This window comes from Poecilia formosa, unplaced genomic scaffold (assembly GCF_000485575.1).
Source record: "Poecilia formosa unplaced genomic scaffold, Poecilia_formosa-5.1.2 Scaffold119, whole genome shotgun sequence".
Taxonomy (NCBI): Eukaryota; Metazoa; Chordata; class Actinopteri; order Cyprinodontiformes; family Poeciliidae; genus Poecilia; species Poecilia formosa.
The window spans coordinates 1117358-1126733 of NW_006800058.1; positions in this window are offsets into that span (position 1 = coordinate 1117358).

The window sequence follows — 9376 nt, forward strand, 5'->3', positions numbered from 1 at the left end:
TTCTCCAGCTGAACAGAAACAAAACTGAAGTTATTATCTTTGGACCTAAAGAGGAGCGAACTAGAATCAATGCCCAGCTTCAGTTATTACAACTGAAAACCAGCGATCAGCCCGAAACCTGGGAGTAGTGATGGACTCTGACCTGAACCTTCAGAGCCACATTAGGACTAGAGGTGTGCCGATCGATCGGTCACCGATCATAGTCGGGCCGATTTTCGTGAAAAAGTGCATGATCGGTGATAGGCGATCATTGTCTCTTTTACCGATACCGATCACCTACTTCTCATTTCCAGCCTGCCTGTGCAGCAGGTCTCCTCTTTCCTTCACTCTGCGCAAACGCGCAACAACAAATCTTAAGCGATGTGCAACTATAACGCACTGAGTGAATGGGGAAGTTGCTGCGGAAAATTGAAGCAGGTCAAAATGCATCAACACANCGCACCAAACATTAACGACAGAATCAAATAGTAACTAGTTACATTTAATGAGTGAATTTTTGGAAAAAAGTGTACTCTTAGGGGTATTTTTACTACACTGTACTTTTGACTTTTACTCAAGTTATTTTATTATGAAGTATCTCTACTCTTACTAGAATAAAATGTCTGGATTCTCTACCCACAGTGAGCAACTTCTCTGATTGAAGAACAAACATGTTTTAACCAAAATTTGCCAGACACACACCTGCAATTTCTGTTAGTGTTTTTGTTGTTTGTTTGGTTTTTTAAATTGATTTGGGAAAAAAATTGTTAGGGTTTCAGTTTTCTGTTTATTTTTGGGGTTTTTTTGTGTTTATTGTGATCCTGTTCCCTGTGAGTCTCTGTGATGTCCTGTCCTCCCTGTTGATTGATCCCAGCTGTATCTAGTTTTCCTGATTACCCTCCCTGTGTATTTAAACCCACCTGTTGTCTTTGTCTCTTGTTGGATCCTCATTGAATGTCATTTGTCTGCCTGCCATCACAGTCGTCCTGTGTTGGTTAGCTCTCTTATTCAGTCCTCAGTTTTCAGTTGCTACTGATAATTAGCTGTGTGCTAAACTCTCTGCCATGCCGCCTGTATTGGACTGTGTTTGAGTTCTCTTTATTAAATCATCTTCATCATCATCATCACTACCATCTGGGTGTCAGCGTTCATTGTCGCCACTACAAACTCACCACTCATGACAAATATTTTGCCAGATTTTATTTAGTAATTGTTATTGATATTAATTATTTTGGCCTTTATAATACCAGCATTTCCACATAACTTTATATTTTGGTCTGTCTGATGATGTACTTTTTAAATATTGAATGGTTATTTTTTCTTTATCAGTTACTAAGTACTTTAGACTTTTTACCAAACACTTTTTCACTCGTACTCAAGTAATTTTTGAACGGCTACTTTTTCCTTTTACTAGGGTTAAAATATGTTTCTAAATAAGTAGTTGCTACTCTTACTTGAATAAAATCTTTGGGCACTTTGTCACCTCTGGACTTGATCAAGTGGAACTATGTGGAAATATGTTAACAGTTAAATACATCAGGAGTTACTAAACTAGCACTTGCCTCCACTTCCAGTCCGTTTTGTAAAGATTTTCTTGCCCTAGTGGTTGTTAGTCTTTAGCAGCTGGGTGGAAAGAGGAGCAGGAAATGTGCAGGAATCACAGATGGGAAAGCTGCATATCCTGCTCCTGCTCCACCACTGACTCATTTCAAGCCTTTCTTTAAAGCTTTACTGGGAAGAGGAACATAAAATATGTCAAATATCAAGATTAACATAACAAAGGAGAGGGAACCAAAGATGTAGGAAGGATTACAGCTTTAATACAAATGTTTCTATTGACTACGCACAAAACCAGAGGAACATGTTATTGAAATAGAGGTTTTACTGAAGATGTTCAGAATTGAGAAAATAAAAAGTTTTACATATAAAACAAATCCAGTGAAGTTTGCAGAGTAAGCCGAACATCAATGCACTTTTCCAGCAAATTGGGTTAAACATGTATTTTTTGTATAAATACAATAAACTTCATCCACAACATGGAGACATAGACCCTTTAACTTCATCTCCAAAGGAGAAAAGAAACTGTAGAACAAATGGACTTGTCATTCAGAGACTTGTAACAGTAACATGATGTGAATCAGGAACATGTCTGCCACAAAACACAGACTGAACAGCAATGTGTTGTAAATCATAAACTATGGTAAACATTGTGATTTTCTGTTCTCTGCGTTTGCCCTCATGGTTGCTTGTCCTTACAAACAAATAAAAAATATATTTTTTGTATATTTGCACTGCAAAAAGTAAACATGCCACTTCCTGTGGTTCTCTCAGAGCGATAACAATAGAGTTGTCATCAGTGGGATACAGTGTGTGTAATTTGTTGAGAACAATTTCGTCTACGTTATTTATTTCTGAATGTATTTAATACTAAGGTGAACAAGTTGTTTCTTGCAGACAGATGGTTTGTAATAACAACACAAAGGTGCACAAAAACACTGCAGTAACCAGAACATCCAGAGCTTGTTTCTTTTATTTCCATTTGTCCCGGCCCCTGTCATCTCTGTCCAATGGGAGCAATGGTCATCACCGGTATGGCTTTGTTTATAAATTATAGTGTGCTTGCAAAGAAGCAAAATTTGAATGCAAATCGCACCAAGCAAAAATAACACAGTCCGCTATTGGTTCACACCAAACAAACGGACCAAAAGACCGTCCTGGTGTGAATCAGCCAGCACTCTTCAGTTCCACAGAAGAATCTCCATCTAATATTTAAATCAGAGCTACAGTCATGCCTCATGGAGATTTATTTGTTCCAATAATTTGAAAGATCTCTTCCCAGGAAGGTGACCTGCCTTCAATAAAAATCTTTTATTTGTACTGTAATTTGTTGTGAGTGTGTGTCAGTAGATTTCATGACAGATGAGCAGAGAACACAAATGAGTATTTGTTTGTCTGCTTCCTCTTTCTCCTAAAAGAATAATATACATGTTATCCAACTTCCTTCAGAGCTAAAACATTTCACCTGCCCTCTGCTTTGGTGTCGTTACATCAGATTTTCTCTGGATTCTTTTCATGAAAACAGCAAGGTCTCCACAACATACAGAGGTAGGCTACTATTATATTTTTCTCCAAACCTCTTAGTATACGCTAGTAACAGAACTAAACAAATATTCAATCCGCTTTTACTGTTACAATAAATGTAGTCAACATTATGCTTCAGAGATTGTTGGACCAGAAATGCAGACCAGTCGAGGCAGAAAATTGGTGATAAAAAGTTTAGTAGCAAAAAAGATAAGAGCTAGCTTACAAACATTTGAGGAAAACCAGGAATGATGATTAATGACAAAATCCATGAAGTAATGAGAAAAGGAGAGGTGGTTAACTACTGGTAGCTTGATTACCTCACAGTGGACTGGTACTAGTTAGAAAACAGGGTGCAGCTGTGAGGCGAGTCCAGAGAACAGGGGGAGAAAGAGAGAGAGATGAAGGGAAGAACTGAAATCTAAGTGGAATAAAGAACAACTTAGAATCGAGTGATCCAAAGTATCCTGGTTAAAAGCCAGCCACTTGTTCTACACTTTGCTTCGTACAGAGAGTCTGGACCTTTGACTATGGAGAAACAATTACTTGCTGGAGCCATGGAGCCTGATTAGATTTGATTTTACGCAATCACTAACATTTGGACGTGATGTATTTAATTCACTATCTTGATGTTAATGTATGCTGCACTATGAGGTTTACTGAAAATGTATGCTGGGGCGTTGGGTGGCATAGTGGGTAGAGTAGATGCCAGGTATGCGGAGGCTTTAGTCCTCATCGAGGTGGTCCTGGGATCAACTCCTGACCTTGGCACCTTTACCAGATATCTCCACTAGGGATTGCAACAACTAGTTGTTGATTCTTTGCCCTGCAAAGACTTTTTACATGCCTAATTGACCAGTAGCAATCATGAAAAAATGATTGCACATCAGCATAAATGTCTGACATTAAATAGTTTGAAATGATGATCTTGGAACCTGTAGTTGTTTAGAAATTGCTCCAAAATTTACANAAATGCAGACCAGTCGAGGCAGAAAATTGGTGATAAAAAGTTTAGTAGCAAAAAAGATAAGAGCTAGCTTACAAACATTTGAGGAAAACCAGGAACCCAGCTTCCAATAGCTAAAGGGCGATTCCACTTAACTTTTCACTACCTTCTGCATCTTTTATCGACTCTAGTTTAAAAACTACTACATCTATACACTTCAAACTTGGACTGGATTCTTCTCCTCTTCAAGGTGAATATTTAGAACCATGTTTGTGATTTGTGAAACCTTTTCCTGATTTGTGAAAACTCAATGAAGTTCGATTTTCACAGTTTTTGGCATCTGGATCACACTAGAACTGCTCTAATTAAAACACACATCTCCTAGACTTTTCAAACCTGGACTAGATTATTCTCCTCTTCAAGCTGAATATTTAAAAACTTGTTTGGGATTTGTGAAACTTTTTCCTGATTTGTAAAAACTAAATAAAGTTTGATTTTCACCATCTTTTGGCATCTCTTTCATACTAGAATGTCTCTAATTAAAAAATACAACTCTTAGACTCTTCAAACCTGGACTAGATTATTCTCCCCTTCAAGTGTAATATTTAAATAATGTTTGGGATTTCTGCACCCTTTATCTGACTTGTGAAAACTCAATAAAGGGGGATTTTCACAATTTTTATTTAACTTGGTCACATGAGACCTGCTCTAATTCCAAAACTATGACGCCTCGACTCTCCAAACCTCAACTGGATTATTCTCAACTAATACCAGAATATTTAGAACCATGTTTGGGATTTGTGAAACTTTATTCTGATTTGTGAAACTTCAAAAAAGGGCAATTTTTGCCCTTTTTTGGTCTCGATCACATAAGAGCTGCTCTAATTCCAAAACTACAACACCTAGACTTTTCAAACTTGGACTGGATTATTCTGCTCTAATAGCAGAATATTATAATCATGTTTGTAATTTGTGAAACTTTTATCTGATTTGTGAAACTTCAATAAAGGTTAATTTTACCACTTTTTTGCATCTGGATCACACTAGAACTGGTCTAATTCCAAATCTATAACACTTAGACACTTCAAACCTGGATCAGATTATTTGTAATTAATAGTAGAATATGTAAAACCATGTTTGGGATTCTTTTTCTGATTTGTGAAACTTCACTTCACTTAACAGACCCCTGCAAAAGATCTTTCCTTCCAACAGCCACCACCATCTACAATAACTCTTTGAAGAATTAATGAGTTACACCAACATTTAATTTCCCATAGGGATTAATAAAGAGGTTTTGAATTAGAATTAAATTTGAAACAAACAAAAAACTGCATGGAACAAGTATGAATAGTAATCTGATCTTTAGTGAAGTTTCACAAATCACATATAGGTTTCACAAATTCCAAACATGGATTAAAATATTCTGCTATTAGAGCACGATGATATAGTCCAGGTTTGAAGAGTCTAGGTGTTGCAGTTTTGGAGCTGGAGCAGTTCTCATGTGACCAAGATCCAAAAAGTGTCTGAAATCAACCTTTATTGAAGTTTTACAAATCAGATAAAAGTTTCAAAAATCACAAACATGGTTCTAAATATTCTATTATTGGAGCAGAATAAATTAGTCCAGGTCTGAAGAGTCTAGGTGTTGTAGTTTTGGAATTAGAGCAGCTCTTGTGTGATCAAGACCAAAAATAGGGCAAAAATTGCCCTTTTTTGAAGTTTCACAAATCAGAAAAAAATTTCACAAATCCCAAACATGGTTTTAAATATCCAGCTTGAAGAGGAGAATAATCTAGTCCAGGTCTGAAGTGTCTGGGATGGGAGTTGTAGTTTTTTTAATTAGAGCAGATCTATGGTGATCCAGATGCCAAAAAAATGGTGAAAATCACACTTCATTGAGTTTTCACAAATCAGATAAAAGTTTCACAAATCACAAACATGGTTCTAAATATTCTGTAATTAGTTGAGAATAATCCAGTCCATGTTTGGAGAGTCAAGGTGTGTAGTTTTGGAATTAGAGCAGGTCTCATGTGACCAAGATTAAAAAAATGGTGAAAATCGTCCTTTATTGAGTTTTCACAAATCAGAAAAAAGTTTCACAAATCTCAAACAAGGTTTTAAATATCCAGCTTGAAGAGAATAATCTAGTCCAGGTTTGAAGAGTCGAGGTGCGGAAGGTAGTAAAAAATTAAGTGGAATCGCCCTACACTTTGCTTCATACACAGTCCGGACCTTAGGCTATGGAGAAATGATTACTTGCTGGAGGCATGGGCTTTGTTGAAGTTTGAACTGATTAGATTTGATTTTACCTAGAGGTGTGCCGATCGATCGGCCACTGATCATAATCGCCCGTTTTCCATAAAAAAGTGTATGATCGGTGATCGATGATTATCACGGTCTCTTGTTGCCGATCACACAAACTGATCACCTGCATCTCATTTCGCAGCCTGCCTGTGCAGCTGCAACAAATCCTAAGCGATGAGGAACTATGACGAATGGGGAAGTTTGCGTGTTGCGGCGGAAAATTAACTCGGGGTCCGGTGAAGCACCTCAAAATGCATCAACACGACGCGTTTTTATGCCAATCTAATATGGCATAAAAACAATGCCATACTTGACGGAGTTTGGGTACATCGAGGCTCACTGCAGTTAAATAAATAAATAAATAAATAAATAAATAAATAAATAAAGACATATGGAGCGATCAGACAGCACCCAGATAGCACATGATGTTAAATCAACATTGAAAAATAGTTAGAATCGTTGATTTTTGGTTGAAGTCGACAAAGGACGGTGGATCAACCATCAAACAACCATCCAATCAAACCGTTGAAACTGTGACATTGAATCAACGTTGTTTTGTGGTTGAAATCTGATCACTGAAATGCTGAANTGATCGGCACATCTCTAATTAGGATAGTCACAAAGTCGGCCTACTATCACCTGAAGAACATCTCCAGGATTAGAGGACTAATGTCTCAGCACGATCTAGAGAAACTCATCAATGCGTTTATCTTTAGCCGTATTGATTACTGCAACAGCGTCTTCACAGGTCTGACTAATAAATCTATCAAACAGCTGCAGCTGATCCAGAAGCTGCTGCTCGCGTTCTCACTAAAACCAGGAAGATAGAGCACATAACACCAGTTTTAAAGTCCCTACACTGGCTCCCTGTAGCTCAGAGAATTGACTTTAAAATATTGTTGTTAGTTTATAAATCACTAACAGTTTAGCACCACAATACATTAAAGATCTGTTATTGCTGTACCAACCGTCTAGACCCTTCAGATCTTCTGGTTCTGGTCTGCTCTGCATCCCCAGAACCAGAACCAAACGAGGAGAAACAGCATTCAGTTTCTATGCACCACAAATTTGGAACAAACTTCCAGAAAACTGTAAAACAGCTGAAACACTGGGCGCCTGTAAACCTCAACTTAAAACCCACCTGTTTAGAGTTGCTTATGGCTAAATTAGGGTTAGAATGCGGGTTTTGATGTCTTCAATGTTTTTAATGTTTTTGTCTTTACTTTTTATCTATTTATTAATTTCTTTTTAGTTGTTGATCTTTGCCCTGCAAAGACCTTTTACACGCCTGCTCAACCAGTCGTAATCATGAAAAATGGTTGCACATCAGAATAGACTTCTGACATTAAATAGTTTGAAATGATGATCTTGGAACCTGTAGTTGTTTAGAAATTGCTCCAAAATTTACATAAATTGTGTAAATCTCCATCTCTCTTGCAAACTGAGTTTCCTGCACTGGACTTTCCTCTTATTTTGTAATAATTAATCTGGTGTCTGCCATCAATCAAGCAATTTGTTGTGCTGTCAAGAAAAAGTTATTAGGCTAGTTATGCCACTCTATGTTTTCTAAAATTACTTATTAATTAGAAAATACACATACACCAGACATGAATCTAGGAATTCTATCTTGTTTTCACTACCAGATTATCCAGTATGGAAAATGGACCAAAACTTTGAGACCACACCGCCACACCAAAACAAGCTCAGCCAGACACACTTCTTTCAAACCAAAACTGTACATGCTGCCCAAAAGAAGTTGGTCTGTCAGCAATCTCCTCCAGCTAGTTTTGTAGTGTGAATGTGTGTCTTGCCCTGGTAACACTTCAACCAGCTCCAACCCAGTCTCATCTCCACCTACTCCTCATCAACAGAGTCCAGCACATAACAGCCACCACCTCCAAACATTGTTTTGTCTTCTACATACCCAGCATGTGTCACTGAGCTGGTCAATGCTTTGCTTCAATAGACTGTCATACTCTGAAAAAAATGAATGTCTGGCATTACCACAGACAGTAAAACAGACTTATGAACCTCAATTTGGTTTACGTAATGCAATGATGTATTTGTCTCCATTCTGATGTTTTAAAAAGTACTTGACATTTCGCTTTTATTTCAGGACTCCCTTTGAGTTTCTGAATGTGGGATCAATGTTTCAGCTGACTTTCGAATCTTTATGGCTGATTATAGTCAACCTGTATGGTAAATAGTACAGAGTAAAACAAACTTTATGAACTTTGTTGATGATTTTAGCTTGTTCTACAACTGTGGCAGTTTTTTAGATTACAAAAGCTAACTTGAAGTACCGTCCTGTTCATCAAACATCTACATATTTGCATCTATCTGCATTACCAGGAACTCCTCTTTGTTTTCACTTTAACCTGAAGCTTCCTCTGGAACTAGTTACTTCCCCTGCTGTTTTTATGTTTATGCCATCATCATCATCATCATCATCAAATATTTAGTGTTTAAGGCAGTACTTCTCAAATAGTGGGGCAAAGTGTCAGGGGTGGCGCGAGAAGCCGGACTTTATAATTGTCTTTATTCATGCGATAAACAAGCCTCCGGTGACTAGGTGGCAGGAGTGTTCAAACTAATAAACAGGCTGCGTGGTCAAGCCAGTAGAATCATAGACATAATAAGAATAGACGCCTCATGGACACTAAAAATCTACGCTTAGCTGCGAAGAGCTAAAGTAACATAGCTGACATAAATATTAGCTCCCGCTAACAGAAACCTTTGAGGAGGGCAGAGTATCGGTATACCACCGGACGTATAAAACGTAACCAGAAATCATTTATAATTACTCCATGTCTCATTATAATCGGAGAGCAAAGCCTGCAGGTTTAACTTATACTTGCTTCAGAGGACAGACCACGCTCTGTCTTGCTTCTGGTTTTGCACGAAGCTGATGTTGGTTTCCAATTCTAGCTTCCAATAGCTAAAGGGCGATTCCACTTAATTTTTTCACTACATTCCGCTACTTTCCGCATCTTTAATCAACTCTAGTTTAAGAACTACTACACCTAGACACTTCAAACCTGGACTAGATTATTCTTCTCTAATAGC